The following is a 17,872-nucleotide window of genomic DNA, read 5'->3' as shown; positions in this document are numbered from 1 at the left end:
GTTAATGCATGCACAACACTTAGCACAGTAACTGACAGAAAGTAGCTTGTAAAATAATAATTTTTAAATGACAAGCATTTCAGGCAGGTAGAAGCCAAAGCCTGTAGACAGTGAGCTCAGCCCAAATGATTAAAATAAAGAAGGACAGAAACCGTCGCATCACTTGAAAAACACACCTGAGGGCTTTTGTATTTGGAGTACCATAGCTATTCAGCCTTCCTTTCTGTCTGTCTGTCTTGTTAGACCCATCTTATATTATTTTATGCTTATTCCTTATGAATGTTAGCATCACCTGGGTCAAAGGCCACACCCTTATACTTTACATTTCCTAATCCTTATCACACTGTACTGCAGAATCTCTTTCTTACAGTTACCTTCACTGAGCTTCCTGAGACAGGGACATTATCCACAAATGTTTCATTTTCCTGCACATATTACAGAGCTTGACACATGGCAGATGCATAATAAATATCTACTAAATGAACGAATGAATAACTTAAGAATGAATGATGCTCTGATAAACTTTGGTCAGGACTCTCCTCTGACCTGACTGGGGACTCAACCAGAAAGCCATGTTCTCAGAGTCAGTAGGAATGAGAGGAGGTTTCCTTTTTCATTTTACAAGCATTCATCCTTTCAAAATTCACCTTCTTCCAAGTTAAGAATGATAATTGAAACCCATGGTGAGAACTTGACATAATTTACTTCTTTCTAACCTAAAAATTAGCACTTTAAAATTCTAAAATCTGCCAGGCACTTTCCATGTACTGATAATACATTGATAGTGAATTAAATAGACAGAAATCACTATCTTCCTGGATCTGTTACTCTAGAAACAAAAGAAACAACATTACGTTCTTGTAACCTGCTCATCCTTCTCTCTGCCTTAGTCCCTACCTCTCCCTCTATTTTTATCAGAGTTAAAAAGCTATGCGGGATAGCTTTGTGTCTGCTAGTTGTTTTCAGTATCTGGAACTTGTACATAAAAAGGTAAAGAAATAATCATCATCAGAAACGAAAATACTGAGTAGCCTTTGTGTAAATCGCCACAGAAGCCTCGGGTTTTATCACAGTGTAAAAGCTGCTGATGTAATGCTTGTTTGATTTGCTTAGCAGGAGCACAACATGAAAATTCCTTAAGCAGGGAAAACAGCTGGTTTGCCAAATCTGCACATTTGGCTCTACAACTGGCTCTACTGGTAGCTCCGGGCTAGCAATAATTTTTCCTGACAATTTACGTGCTGCTGCAGCCCAAGGTGTCTGAAATGAAGTCTTTACACACACAAGGAAAAGAACTTGGCTCCACACCCCGGTCAGAACTCTGCTTTGAAAAGAGAATTCACACTGATCCATGGTAATGTGATAAGGTTGTGCTTTTTCAGCACAGATTTGTTTGCAAAGCCCATTGTTTTATCTGAATTTATGTAAAATATAATGTCAGTAATCCATATTGTTTGTGTTAATACCGTTATTCACGTCTCAGTATCATGCCCACGTTAGCCGCTTTGTAATCCGGAACCCCACACACACACTAAGACAGAGATAACCGTGGAGGAACACGGTTGCATACAAATTGTACTGTGCTGGCAGGGAGTCCCTTCTCTGCTCCTTTCAGACAAAGCATTTTAATTCCTGAGGTTTTGTTTTGTTTTCTAAGGAAAAGACCAACAGATCATTTTCTTGGATTTCCAAATTTCCAACTGCTAGAAAGACAGATTTCATCAAACTAATTAAAATTCCTTTGTGGCTAATCACTTTGGGGGCTCAGTTAACTTCTGGAGAATACTTAAATAGAATTTTAATTTTATCTGATTTCACTCTAAAATGGAATTAAATAAGCGTATTTGAAACCAAATATGAGAATGGTATAGGCTGTCACAGAGCTTACATTTCATTTTGTTAACAATTGATTTTCCATAGGTCCCAGGGTACAATGTGTAAATACATCACAGAGAGATATAAAATAAACTTAAAAATAATTGAATTTTGTAGAAATTCCCTAGAGTGGTAAAAATCTCTGACATCTATTAAAATTCAGAGGTTGTAAAAAGCAATCAGAATCATCACAACTGCCTTTAAGTTGGGAGAAAAACAAATCATACTGTGGGAAACCCTGATAAGAAAGATTTTATCATTTTTTAAAACTGGAAACAACCACAGATTTACAGAAAAGTTGCAGAGACAGTAACAGAGAACCTTTTTCTGAACCATTTGAGAGTAAATTGCAGACTCTATGTCATAGTATTACCCAGGATCCTATAAACAAAGATGTTCCCCTACCTCATCACAATACAACCAACAAAAGCAGAAAATTAGAACTGATACGTTAATTGCCATCTAATTCTCAGATCCCATTCAGATCTCAACAATTGTCCTTTAGAGTAAAAAGATCCAGTTCAGAATCACAAGACACATTTGGGTGTCGAACAGTCCCTCTGTCTTTCCTTGAATTCATGACCTTGATGCTTTTGAAGATCACAGGCCAGTTATTTTGTAGACTGGGGTTGTGTGATTTCTCATGATTAGAGTTAGATACACCCTTAGCAGGGATGTCACTGGAGCAATGCTGTGTTTTCTCCTTGCATTTTTATGTAGCCTGTGATTTCTTTTTGTCTCATGTTTGTTCCTTTGATTCTTATCTTTAGAAGGTATTTTACAGGTTTCTCCAATGTCAGGTTACACTCTTTCTTTTTGTAATTTATAATCATTTTACTGAGAAATACTTAGATATTGTTTAAATAGCCCATTCCTTATAAAACTCTCAATTAACTCATTTATTTGTTTATTTCTGTGTAATGAGCTCATCATTTCCTGTTTTATTCTATTGCTTACAATCTGTTGTTAGGTTTATTTTGGTGCCCTATTGTCTCATTTTGCCAGTGCAGATTCCTTATAGCTATCTTCTGCACTCTCTTGAAATATTCCCACCATTTTTTGAATGTACCCATGTTTTCTGACATCAGGTGTTCCAGGATCACATTGTACTTTCCCTCCTCAGCCTTCAAATTAGCCACTTCTCCAAGATGCTCCTGAATGTTATTTAAAAGTCAAGATTTGGGTGCTAAGTGTGCTCATTGTTATTGGTGTGTCACTGTTTGCAGGTCCTCTAATTTAAAGAGCTAGACAGTATGTATGTATACACAAAGTACATTCACATCTGCATCTTTATTTATTTGCATAGCCATCATATATATGTTGAAAACCATGAGTTCATAGTAATACCTCCAACTTCGATCGAAAACTATATAGTTCAGTCTAATTATCTTCCTTATTTGTATCCCTCTTTCTCTGGCAGTGAAAAACCTGTCTCTCACTCATCTTAATTACTTATTTGATCAGTCCTCCTGTATCTAACTAATATCCTGTATTGGCTAGCACCCTCTCCTCCACACAAATGCCCTGCTCAACCCACCTGGACTGGGACACCTAATGCTTGGTGTCCCTTTATGTGAATACCCTCATCATGCAGCTGGGCTCTCAGATCCCCACCCGGCCACTCTGCTGCTTTGATGCCTTCTTACCCCCGTCAGGCTCCAACAAGCTCCACAGAGTAGCCCTCCTCCGTAGACATCCAGTTTGCCTTGACACTCTCCACTGTAGCCCCCTCCCACTTATAGTATACTTACTTCATTCTACTGTACCTAAGTCTTTAACACTGAGTTGTGCTAGATGAGAAAGGAAAGGGGAGGGGGAGGAGGGATAGAAAAAAAAAAAAAACAGAAAGGAAAAAGAGAAAAGAAAAAGCTAAAACATCTTATAAAGTTCCAACTTATCTCTATTGTTATATATTTTCAGTATATAGTATAATGTTATATTGTATTCACACACCAAACTTGTCATGTATAAAACTTTGGTAACCTTGGATATTTCCATATATTCCTAAAAAAAGCTTGTGTGTCTTTTTCTTGAACTTGAAGCATTAATTCATGTTTAGCTTATCACATTGCTCTTATTTTGCCAGCTTAGTGTCAAGAAGACACTCCGATGGTAGAGATCAAGGTTCACTTTAATAATAAACCGTGAAAATATGTTGGAGGGCATCAGAATAAGGCTAAGGAATTATTCAGACATGTCAATATCCATATCCATAGTCCATGTTGATATCTATCTTACAAATATCAGGGAATGAGTCTTCATTTTCCAACATTGGTTGATAGTCATGTGTAAAAATAATAATACTAATTATTATTATAATTAACAAGCAGATATAGCCATGATTTACAGCAATCTGTCTTATTTTTAATGCACATTAACATTTATAAAGCAATTTATCATGTCAAACAAAGCTATAACATTATGGAATGGGTCATTTAGTATATTACAGCATTTTCTTCTTAGAGCTTAGAAACTATTAAGATACCTTCTCAGCCAGCACTTTTTATTTTTGTAGAATCCTTGTTTTCTTTTTTTTTTTTTTTGCATTTCCAATGAAGTATATCTATTTCAATATTTAATCACTGTCTGAATTTAGCAGCTATAGAAGATTTATGATCTTATCTCATTTCTTTATATTTAGAGAGTGTTGGTTTTTCTTCTTCATGAGTGCCTACGCTGAACAAAAAAGGAAGAATAATAAAATAGCTAAGTGGAGAGATGGTATATTCTATTTAACTTTCCTAGAGTGTTGGATTATTTTAGGAGGAAATTACATTCTAATGTGATTAGCGTCAAGTCCAGACCACCTTAAAAATGTGATTATTTTATAAATTATAACTATTTTTCACAAAGTCAAGTTCTTGATTTGTGATTTTATTGTACTGGGTTTGGAAAGCCTTACTAAACATGTAATTGGAAGACAAAAGCTCAAATCCCTAAGCCTTTTTACTGCAGTAATGTTTTCATTCCAATTTAAACTAAGTTCACAAAAGACCTCTGTTCCTTCATAAACATGGAGAAGATAAGTCTATTGAAAATGTGTTCATAGAATTAAGATGGTGGCAAAGTCATCCTCCTTCTCAATCCGTGTCTGGCAAGTTTAAAGAATTAAACTCCGTCATTGAGAGCATTCAGTCATCTCTGGCCCTCTGCTGTCCCCTTCACAGCTACCTGGGCAACTTTTGGATTCATTAGCTACATCTCATCATATCCCCCAAGAGACCAGAATGTCACTGATGAAGTGATAAAATAGCATTCATCAAACGTCAGTGTTTCTCTCTCCAGCCCCTGAGACAGTAGCGCCTATATCTGTGCATATGTTTTCTGCACTTTCTTGTTATTGTTCCACTTTGATGGGTTGTCTTTTAAAACTCAAGACTTACAAGACTTTTCCTCCACTCTATCGCTTTCCTTCAAATCTTCTAAACTGATGCAAAATTATTTAGCCACATCACAGATTTTGTTCGTATTTGCATTGTTGGTGGTGTTGGTGCACAAAAACTGAAATACTGTCTGAGAAGGTGCTTTGTAAAATGATGGGGCCTTGCTAATCTGCAGCAGTGAGTGTGGATTTGAGGTAAGATTATGGTGCTCTGCATTTGGTGGGCTTAAATTATCACTTCCTATTGAAACCGTCAATGATCTCAATTCTCCTAGGTTCCCTAGCTACCTTCCCCTCTTCCCCTTTCACTGCTTTCTCTAAGGAGGAACTGAAACTTACTTCCCATCTTTCTTATTTCTCCCATCAAGCACTTGTTGAAATTCATCAGTACTGTGACCCATTTTCTTGGAACCCTCTTTTCTAAAGCTACAATCAGGTATTATCTGATGGTGTACTAATGGATGAATGGATACTACTCTGTTAATGGGGTAAGGAGCAAAATGACTCTGCCTTAAATGAAAGGAGGGACCCTGGCGGTGGGCGTTACATAAGGCGGGGTAGACTAGAAGGCCAGCACCTAAAGACCGAGATATTTTTGGTAGACTCAACCACTCTACTAGCAATCAAAGCTGGACCAAGTAAAAAAAAATATTTCTTTTTTTTTTCACATTAAAAACTAATATTTTTCTTTCTTTATGTTACAATAAAAGGTGTGTAACATAAAACTTACTATCTCCGTCACTTTACGTGTACATTTCAGTGGTATTAAGTGTCTTCTTATTGTGTAACCATCACTCCCATCCATCTTCAGAACTCTTCATCTTACAAAGCTGAAACTCAAAGCTAACAGTTTGCTTGTTCAACAGAACATATGGTTGTGTTCCCAGCTGAGGCTGTAGAGGCAGGCTGCCGGGTTCAGGGCCTGGCTTCCCGCTTTTGCTAGCTGAGTGACTTTGAACAAATTAATCTTTTTTCTCTCAGTTTCCACACCCACAGGATAGAGAATCAACAAATAGGAAGTATAAGGGTAATATGAAGAGATTTTTTTTTAGTGGCACAACTGTTTTTGTTTAACAAATCATGGAGGCCATGGGGGAGACACTGGAGCAAGACTGTCTAGATCCAAATCCTGGTCCATCCACAGCAACATGTAAGGTGTTACTTTCCTCCTCAGTGCTTCAGTTTCTTCATCCTTCATCGGTAAATCTAGGGTTATTAAATAAACACTTACTCCATAGGCTTACTAGAAGATTAAGGAAATACATGTAAGAACAGTTTAACATCATCTTCCCCATTGTAGGAGCTCAGTAAATATTAGCTATAACAATAGAAATACCTATATTCAAATAATAGTATTACACTACATTAATCAGTGTACTCACATCTGTACAACAGAGAGAATGAATATTTCTACTTAATGCATCACATTATGTCTTGTAGCTCGTGCTTCTCACTTTTGAAAATTTTTCTAAAGCAAAGATCAATCAAGTACACAACTCTCTTTTTATAGTAAAAGGCATTTACAAGAAGAGCAATATTGATGAGGAAAAAATACAGGTGAATTCATTCAAAATGCATTAATTTCAGAACTGGTTCTGAAAGTGTTAATTTTAAGTCTTTTTGTACATGTGTGGTGTTCACAGGTGGTAAACGTGGCTTTAATCGAAAAAGACCACATGCAACACATTACAGATTCTCTGCCAGAATGAGTTTGGCCAGAGTAATAATTGAAGCATTAAATTCTGTTAAAGTATTTAAACAAGGAGGCCATTAAACCAAGGTGGCTGTAACACCTCAGTAGCCTATGTAAGCGAACCAAAACCTAAGCCAGAGTCCATGTTCTTGAGTCTCAGAAAGGGAAACTTAAGAACAACCAATCACAGCCAACTAGGATTCCCAGCTAAGGCAACCACTTAGCCTATAACCAATCAAATAATTTTTTTTTTTTGCTTTGTTTCAAGGTCTTCTCTATAAAAACTTTGCCCCCAGCTTCTCTTGGTGGTGTGCTCCAAGTCACCTTGGTTTGTCACTGCCCTATTCAGATGCTCGTATAAACGCTTGACAGTTTTAATGTGCCTCAGTTTACATATAACAGTGCTCATACCTTGTTTGAAAGCAATGTTTCTCGTGACTGAAGGGCCAAAAGATATTTCTGTTTCCTGAAAGTACGTTATGACTGCCACCTCCCACTTTCAATGAAATATTTGCCACTGACATGAACCAAAATTTTGTTTTGTTTGTTTTTAAGTTTGAGTAGTGGGATGGAGAAAGAAAGGCCGTCTTGCAGTTTGAAGGATTTTGTCAAAATTAATTTATCTATATCTATATACAGATATATATATATGTATATAAAAATATATAATTTCCTGTTAGACTTGGGAAAATAAAATCAACTTTTATTGCTGCTGCTACTCAGTAACAACCACTCAGATTTCTCTTACCTCATACTCACTAATCATTTCTAGTGGACTAGACACTAGCTGTGTTAATCACTTTACCTATATTAAGTCATTTACTTATCGTAAGAGCCCTCTGATGTAGAATCCATTACTACTTCTAATGTACAGATAAGGAAACAAAGGAATAAGAATTAAAGCATCAAACACCTTGCCCAAGGGTCCCCATGATACAAAATCAGACCATCTATCTCCAGAGCATTCTAATGCTACTATTATTCTCTGTATTAAAGTTGGGGCATTTTGAGAGAAGACATTTTCTATTGTCCTTAAGGATTTTTTCCTCTTATTTCTTCTAGCTGGGCAAATGCACTGTATCTTCAAGAGTTATGTGCGCATGTGTGTGTATAAAATTTATAGCTTGAAACAATGATGTCGTCTGTTTGCTATTCAATGGTATGTGAAATCAGCTGTCTGTCTTGGTCTAGTAGCTGAGACACAGGTGCTCATATCACAAATAAATAGTGGCACAGATTTAATGGGCACTTAAGTTAGCAGGTAGTAGGAAGAGGGGAGGAAAGGTGGACACACTATAAATTGAATACCTTCACCCTTAGCAGAGGTCTCTGTTATCTGGAGTCATGGGTTCGTGGAATAAGGCTGCTGTTCTTTTCGTTTTATGAAGGAATGCCTCTGTCTTTTTCTTTATTTTCTTTTTTAAGGTCTTTATTTTTCAGAGCATTTTTAGGTTTTCCTCAAAATTCAGAGGGAGGTACAGTGACTTCTCCTGTACTTCCTGTTCCCACACATGCATAGTCTCCCCTACTGTCAACATCACTCACCAAAGTGGTACATTTTTTACTGAAAATAAACCTACATTGACACACTATAATCACTCAAAATCTAGATTACTTCAGGGTTAACTTTTGATGTTTACATTCTATGGATTTGGACAAATGTATGATGACATATATCTGTTATTATATTATCACACAGAGTATTTCCACTGCCCTGAACATCTGTGCTCTGCCTATTCTTCTCTGTCCCTTGCCCCCAACTCCTACAACCACTGATATTTTTACTGTCTCCAGAGTTTTGCCTTTTCCAGAACATCTTATAGGCCAAATCACACATGTAGTCTTTCACATGGCCTTCTTTCACTTAGTAATATGTATTTAAAGGTCCTCTATGTCCTTTCATGGTTTATAAATCATTTATTTTTAGTGTTGAGTAATATTCCATTGTGTATATTTACCACAGTTAATTTTTCTACTTGCCTACTGAATGACATGTTGGTTGCCTCCAAGTTTTGGCAATTATGAAAAGGCTGTTATAAATATTCATATACAGGTTTTTGGTTGGACATAAATTTTCAGCTCCTTTCCAGTAAATACTAAGGAGTATGATTGCTGGATCATATAGTAAGAATATGTTTAGTTTTGTAAGATAATTCTGTCTTCCAATCTGTATCTTTCTTAATGTATGACTTTTAATTGTACAAAACTGTGCAAAATAACTCAATAGCCAAAAACAATCAGACTAGAAAATGGGCAGAGGATATGAACAGATATTTTTCCAAAGAAGACGTACAGATGGCCAAAAGGTACATGAAAAGATGTTCAACATCACCAACCATCGAGGAATTGCAAATCAAAACTTCAGTATCACCTCACACTTGTTAGAATGGCTGTTATTAAAAAGACAAGAAATAACAAGTGTTGGCAAGGATGTGGAGAAAAGGGAACCCTTATACATTGTTGATGGGAATGGAAATTGGCACAGCCACTATAGAAAACAGTATGGAGATTCCTCAAAAAATTAAAAACAGAACTATTATATGGTCCAATAATTCCACTTCTGGGTATTTATCCAAAGAAAACAAAAACACTAATTCTAAAAGATACATGCACCCACATGTTTACTGCAGCATTATTTATAATGGCAAAATGAAAACAACCTAAGTGTCCATCAAGGAACGAATAAAGAAGATTGTTATATATGTTTATATATGTATACATATAAAATATAAAATTTAGCTAGAAGTAAATCAGAGAAAGACAAATATGATATGATATCAGTTATATATGAAATCTAAAAAAAACAAGCAAACAAACAAAAAAGTTTATAAATATAGAGCACATACTGGTGATTGTGGAAAGGTGGGGGTAGAGAGTGGGCAAATGGCTTAAGATCAAAAGGAACAAACTTTTAGTTATAAAATAAATAGATCATGGGGATGTAATGTACAGCATAGTGACTAGAATTAATAATACTATATTGCATATTTGAAAGTTGCTAAGGGAGTAGATTATAAAGGCCTCATCACAGAAAAAAATGGGGAAAAAAGTATACCATATATGGTGACAGATGTTAATTGGACTTACTGTGGTGATCATTTCACAATGTACATAAATATCAAATCATTCTGTTGTGAACCCAAAAATAATATAATGTTATATGTCAATTATACCTCATTTAAAAAAAAATTGGCAGAAAGGCCCATATTAAGAAAATTATGAAATTTTATTAAGGAACTTAAACAAAAGATAACTAATTTTTTTGGCTATGAATTCCAGTATTTGTTTACTTTAAATAATATAAACGTTTAACATATATCTAATTAAAACGTCAATTTTTTAATTGGATAAAATTAGAGTTTTTTAGAAGTGCAAACATTTGTCCCTATTTCCCTGGTTTTAATCCCTGGTTTAACAAGAGTGTCAAGGTGGAGTTGGAGGATAGAGCAGCATCTCTTAGAAACTATTAGTGTCTGCTTATTTCTGCACAGAAGTATCTGTGAGGTTCACCCCATTGGCGCCTATGGCCTTATGGCAATTGGCATGACTTTGACAGATTAAAGGAAAGGACTTCTGGTTGACAAGGAAACTGAAGTTGGTGAAGGCAAGCTACACAATTTCAGCCTGTGGGTTAATTCTAAAACTCTCTCACCATCAATGTAAAATATTTCTTCTATAAATTCCCACATACAAAGAAACGGGAAATGGAAGGAAACAGCCTTTTTCAGTCAGGGCAATTTGTTAGCATTGCTCAAGTCTGTGCAAGAATGTAAACTAGCACTTTTGTGAAATGTCTTCTAATATATTCAAATCAGTTCTTCCAAATCCTCATGTTCTTCCAGAGCTGATTTAGTTGCACATGGCTCCTGGGAAAAAACCAGGAGGAGGGTTTGTGAACCTCATACATCTGTAATCCAAATGAAAGCAATTTAGTGTGAAATGTTTGACAAATATTGGCAGACTGATTATTTACCAAAAGCTATTACTGCTTTTGGGTCAAAGGCAGGGATTCTATTAATTAAATTGGAAGACAAAGGCTTCATTACCCTGCTATTATTAAAATGTGAGTAACCACCTGTTTTCTTGCATTTAATCTAATCCAAGGCTCTCATTAAAAAATAACAAAAGCATTGTAATTAAGCTGCAACAAAATGGGAATTGGCTAGTTCTATATGTGCCCTATAAATTATCAAATATTTGATGTAATAGAAATGTGAAAGCTTAATTTTTGATGGTTATTTATATACTTACATGTGAGAATTCATTAGGTTAAAAAAAAAGCTATTTAATTTACAAAAGCCATCATTTGTCCTTATTTTAATCCATTTTGACTAAATAGTATAATGAAAATAGCTAATATTTATTCAACACAAAGGACAGTCATGTAAAAACTTGACAGGAATAAATTTATTTAATCCTCAAAACAGCTCTATGAAGAGCAGTATTATTAGCCTCACTTTTGCAGATGATGAAACTGAGGCACATGGTAACTAAGTAACTTGTCCCAGGTCACACAGAAATAATTATCAGAGAAGAGGTTAGAAACCCTGCCAGTCTGACTCTTAAGATTTCTTTCTTGACTTCAAGCAAAATGTGTTATGCATTCGACAAATATTTAATGGATTCAATGACTATTCTCTGAATGTGGAGTGGGGGAATGACAGTTGTTAAATTCATTACTTGAGACTGTTTAAACCTCTGTTGTCAACATAATAGTTTGCTTTTTAAAAATTGTATAACCATATTTTATTAGGTTATTGCCTGTGCAATGGTTTCTAAAATGCGTAACAGGGAAAACAGTTAAATACATGGGTATTAAGTTTCACAAATGTTTGAGGATAGTAGGGGCTGGATATTGGGCTAGCCAGTCTTACTCCCTTTTTTCCTAAATACTCATTTCTTAAGAAAACATTGGTCTCCTTTAAGCAAACAACTAGAATCTGAATGAAGAGGAATTGTAGTGAAGCACTCTTAGAAGTGCTCTAAAGAAACCATATCCTGTTGGGAAGATAACTTGCACATGAGCTGTCCAGAATTTCCCTCCTGCCACATTTAATCTCTAATATCTTTGACAAACCCATCTGGTCTATAAGTGCACTTCCTCATAGTATAGCCCATTCCTCTTTGAAGAGTTCTAATTATTTTAAAATATTTCTTAAATGAAGCCAAACACCCCTCCCTCTAGTTTCTCCCTGTGCTGGAGATGGTCTCCATGAGACTTTCCTCCTAGTAGTCATACCCTCATGTAATCTCCTCCCTTGAGTGTGGGTGGGACCTACAACCTCTAACCAAAATAATTCAGAAAATGGGGTGGGATGGCTCTTCTGTAGTTATGTTATGTATTATTGTAATATTTGTCTTGCTAGAAGACTCTCCTGTTCTGGCTTTGAGGAAGCAAGCTGCCACGCTGGGGGTGCCCCATGGAGAAGGCTCCATGGTGACTTTTATCAACAGCCCACAGGAGATCAAAGTCCTCAGTGTCCAACAGGCTGAAAGGAACTGAATTTGCCAACAAACATGGTCTTGAAAGCAGATCCTTCCCCTCTGAGCCTTGAAATGAGACCCCAGCTCTGGACAGCACCTTCATTATAGTTCGTGAGAGACCCTGAAGCAGGGGGTCTAGTTAAGTTGTGCCCAGATTCCTGACTCACAAAAACTGTGAAATAATAAATATGTGTTATCTTTAGCCACTAAATCAGTGATAATATTCTTATGCAGCAATAGATAACTAATAAATTACACATCGGCATTTGAATGTTAACTCCCCTTAGAAGCTTCATGAAAAATAATTAAATTATGCCAGTATTATCAGTCTTACTACAGTAACCACAGGGTGCATCCTCTATCGATTACCTCCTCTGCCCCAGACACTTTCACTTTACTAGGTTCTTCACACAAATTACCTCATTCGTCCTTGGAACACCTTTATAACAAAGGCTTTATTATTTCCACTTTAAGACTCTCGGGCTCAGAGGACATTAGTAACTTGTCCAGGATCACACAGCTAGTGTGTAAGGGAACTGCATTCAAAGCCAGTGTGCACTGCCCTTTTCACCGTGCCACCCTGCTTCCTATTTTACGTGGTTAAAAACAATAGTGTTTATTAAAAATGTTTCTCTATGGAAAATATGGGTCTAGGACTCAGACAGCTACTAGCCTCTGACAGTCATGTGAGAGCATGATGGATTTGGATTTGGATGGTTTATTTCTCGGCTCTCCCATTCTCTCACCAAGTGTTACCTACTATAGACTAAACTCTTCTAAGACTTCAGCCACTTTTACCATTTCATTTACAATGTGCTTTTGAGTTATTTTATTTCCTATGCCTTCCTCTCAGTGTTTTCAATTTAAAAAAAAAAATTGTATCCCACTTACAATGTGGTATCTTCACAAACACATAAGATATTCTTTGCAAAACTAATAGAAATATAAGAACTTGCCAAAATCACAATGAAAATCATTTCCTTTTAAAAAATGGCATACCAAAGTAAACATGAATAATATGATTAATAAACTTTATAGGATTAATAGGTAGATCTGGATTTTTTAACTCTCAAAAAAGATATAACACATATTTTTAATCACGTGAACCAAAAAATGCTCTTGCATTAGGTCAAAAATAGATATCTCAGTATAGCCTCCAAAGCAGAAATTATAGAGTTTAAATAATTGAATCGAGGTAATGAAGTTAAATGGTTAAGAATTAATGAATAGCCAAACATCATTCCTTGAAAGATTATAACAAGCACACACTTCTAAATAAGTCTTGAAAAGAAATATGAAATATATAGATTTTCCTCTACTTATGATGTGGTTACATCCCAGTATACCCACGGTAAGTTAAAGCAATTAAGTCAAAAATGCATTTAATACACCCAACCTACCAACCATCACAGTTTAGCCTAGCCTTTCTCAAACAGGCTCCAAACACTTACACTAGCCTACAGTTGTGCAGAAGCATCTAACACAAAGCCTATTTTGTAATAAATTGTTGAGTATCTCATGGAATTTATTGAATAACATACAGAAAGTGAGAAACAGAATGGTTGGATGGGCACAGAGTGGTTGTAAGTGTATCAGTTGTTCCCCCTCATGATCACGTGGCTGTCTGGGAGATGTAGCTTGCTGCCTCTGTCCAGCAGCACAACAGAGTATCATATTGCAGTTCCTAGCCTTGGAAAGGATCAAAATTCTAAATTCCAAGTACGGTTTCTACTGAATGCATATTGCTTTTGCACCATCGTAAAGTAGAAAAATTGAAAGTTGAACCATCATAAGTTGGGGACTGTCTTATAATTGGAAATGGTTTAGAATGTAGTTTTAAAGACACTATATCGAGCCTTGCAGAATGAAGCCAAGGTGACATCAAGAGAAACATTTATAAACTTAAGAGTAAACACAGATAATAGAAAAAACTAAAAGTAAATGAACTAAGCATACAGTTCAAGAAGGTAGGAGAACATCAAAGGAAAATCAGAAAAATGGGGGATGCATTAATAAATGTAAAAGCAAAAATAATAATACTATGTAAAATGGGACACCACCCCAAAATAAAAATAAAATAAAATGGGACACCCCCAAAAGAATATGAGGCAACAGCTGCACGTTGACAAGGAAAAAAATATCAAGTATCTCCGTTCAGCTTCTGAATTTGCTGGTGCCATTGTCACATTTCTGTGAAATTTCAAGAACTGCTGTGCTATATCTTGTACACAAAAGCAAGGACAGTGACCCCTCAGCTGGTATTTCTTGTTATATTTTAATATCAACATATGAAGAAGGCTTAGAAAACAAGTGTTCTGAGTGTTAATGACTTTTAAACCCTGGGGATTCCAGTTGTTAAAGCCCCTCCTTCATTATCAGCCATGGAAATTAGCACTCTGAAAGAATTTTGAAAACCAATTATTCTTAAGTTTCATAATTATAAATTGCAAAATGAATTTAAAAAAATCATTGATCCAAAGGTGTTTCCACAAAATACACTGGTGACATTAAATGCATTCATGGATCTATTTCCTTTCTCAAAATGTCTTTCTTTGAGCCTCTTTTATTCCTATAGAGACATTTCACTTTAATATGGAAGTCACATTGTGTCTCATCAAGAATATTTGCAGATGATTGTCTTCATTTATCAGAAAGCACATATTTAAATAGTTTGCAGCATTTCAGCTTTCCTTGTGAAGCAAAAGTGTTCATCATACTAGTTAAGGCTTATATTACCCTGTAGCAAAGCAATTTATCATATCCCTACATCAGCAACTTCTTTGATTATTAAAATTCTCTTGCAGAGGTACACTTAGGAGCATACCAAGCTGCATTCTATTGAATTTTCTTTATTATTTGACCTGTGGTGCAGGGAAACTGTATATTAAGATACATGATTTGAAAACAGTAACAGAAGATGCAGAACCAGATTAATTAAGTTAGTATCGGGAAATATTTTACCAGAAGTTAATACACTGCATATGCCATGCAAGCAACCCTTACGAAGCACAGGCATGAATCATTTTTTTCTCCTTTAGAGGTGATTTTTATTTCCTGAATTCCAGCTGCTCTAACATGATTTTTTGAAGCTCTAGAACCATCAGTTCAGTCTTTTTTTTTTTTTTTGAGCTTGTGAAATACTTTGTTTTAACACCCTCTAGTTATTTTAATTTAGTGTTATTAATATAGACTTCACTGACTTAGGATTTGTGTTTATTACAAAACAGCTCAATGGAAGTATATTTTCACATTCTTTGAAACATAAGTTTTTAAGGAAATAAACAACATACATCAGTTCAGTCTTGAATAGTAATTATAAATAAGGGGATGTGTAACTGACTCAAGTTACTAGTGACCACTCTCTTCCATAGTTGTTCAACTGTATTCAGTTATTTGATTGGATGACTGAATATGGCCTCACTAACATGCCTGGTGGTTGGCAAATCATCAGACAAGGGTGCCTCATTTCCCCTTTGTGTGGCCTCTCTAATAGCCTTATTTGGGTTTGTTTACAATATGATCTCAGGTTCCCGAAAGCAGCCGAAAAGAGCAAGCCCTAATGTGCAAGTCTTTCTGAGTCACTCCTTGTATCACCCTCCTGTTAACCTACTGGAAAAAATAAGTCACATGATGAAGCCTAGATTTTAAGGGTGAAGAAATAAACTCCACCTCTTGATAGGTGGAGTGGCAAATAGTCCTACAGAGGGGAATGGGGGATTATTATAGCCATCTTTGAGAACAATCTATGATACTTCTCATTTCAATTGAATCAGAATTTCTGGAGGTGGAACATAGACAGTGATGCTTCAAGAAACATTTTAGGTAACTCCAATGTGCAACCAAATTGAGGACCAGTGATTTTTGACTCATTAAACTACAGATTTGTGAATCCCATCCCCAGAGATTTTCATTCAATGCCTCTATAGTGGGGGCCAACATTTTGCAGTTTCAGCAAGCTCCCAGGTGATGCTGATGCTACAGGTCCTCTCTCTACATTTAGAGTACGTTAATTTTAGCCGTGGTGCAAAATTAACTCTCTCTGTCTCTCAAATGGTTTCTATTCATTTGTTAGGATCTCTCTTCTTAGTTTGTCAGTTCTACTGCAAGTTAGAACAGTTGAACCTCCCTTACCAGACACTGGGACCAGTCTTGTCCAGTGGTGTGGGGAAGTCCAAGTCAGTAGTTCAAAGTTGAGCATCATGGAATCCTTGATCCCATTTCTACTATAACCTTTGCCTTGTTGCTTATAATGCACTGCACAACCTCTTCCCCTTTATCTTACCACTTGAGATCCTGCATTGATGTTGCTTTATTCTTGGTATACCTGATCCTTACCTCTGTTCCCAGCCTAGGAACTGGGATCATGCCTTGTTCCCCAAGTTCATTCAAAGAACTAAGCCTTCCCATTTACACTTGGAATTCTTCCTGTTATCTCCTACAAGGTACACAGACACAACCTGCTAACTGTATATTGTATTTGCCTTCTGGATTCCTTCTCCGCATGTTGATGGTCTCTCCCTGCAATGGCTATTTTCCATTTCTGTCTTTAGACTCATACTCCCTCTTTCTCTGCTCTTTACCTGTCCGGAGTGGGTGATTGCTTGTGTACTGCATTTCTGGGCTCTCCTGTTGGTTGGCTTCCTGTACACCCATGATTCTCAGAGTAAGGTCCCTATATCAGCAGTATCACCATCACCCAGGAACTTCTGGGTGAGAACTGCAAATTTGGAGGCCTCACCCCAAGGCTCGTAAATGAGATACTCTGGAGGTGGGACCTGGTAATCTGTATTTCACAGGTGATTCTGAGACACATTAAAGTTGGAGAAGCAGCGCCACAGGGTTTATCTATGGCAGGCACTGGCAGGAGATCTTCATGGAGACAAAGAGAGTAATAGGTTTCTTTTTCCTATGCTTGTTTATTTGGGCTGTATTTTTCTGCCAGAGGCTGCGTGCTTCCATAATTGCGGCTCTTGTCTTGTCTTGTGCTGCTGCATTGTTGTGTCTCACTCTCCTCTCCAACACTGCTTCCTCCCCTCCTCATTTCAAGCTCAAGTGTGCTGATGCTGTCCTACCACTTCTAGGCGCTAGGCCTGAACATCCATTGTCATTTCTTTTAATATGTCTACACATCAGTAAATAATTCCTTTCTTAATGTTATCTGACTGAACTCTGTTTCCTACTGGAACTTAAGTTTAGATAATGTTGCCTGTAGATTTCTCCTTCCCAGCCTTTCTTACCCTGAGTCATCCTTCCAAAGGCCTATCCCAGACCATAATGGATAATGGAGTTGGAATAAATGTCATTTACTTAAATGTCTGGTTTCTTACAAAGGCAGTATCAAGAGCAGGAAGTCATTATCAGGTCATTATACCAGGAATTCAAGGCCCTTCTTAGAGTTTTTGAAATCTCAGTGTAGAGGCAACTTCTCATTTAGTGCA

General features: G+C 36.5%; 1 pseudogene; it reads right to left on the bottom strand.

Annotated features, from left to right (window-relative positions):
• LOC105095301 (ubiquitin-conjugating enzyme E2 D3-like) overlaps positions 1-17,087 on the bottom strand; it is a 43,653-nt pseudogene extending 26,566 nt beyond the window's left edge.
• Between the last annotated feature and the right edge of the window lie 785 nt (positions 17,088-17,872).

The sequence above is a fragment of the Camelus dromedarius genome, chromosome 17 (assembly GCF_036321535.1).
Source record: "Camelus dromedarius isolate mCamDro1 chromosome 17, mCamDro1.pat, whole genome shotgun sequence".
In the NCBI taxonomy this organism is placed as follows: Eukaryota; Metazoa; Chordata; class Mammalia; order Artiodactyla; family Camelidae; genus Camelus; species Camelus dromedarius.
Note: the sequence above shows the minus strand (reverse complement) of the source record. Positions and strands in the feature narration are given on the sequence as shown.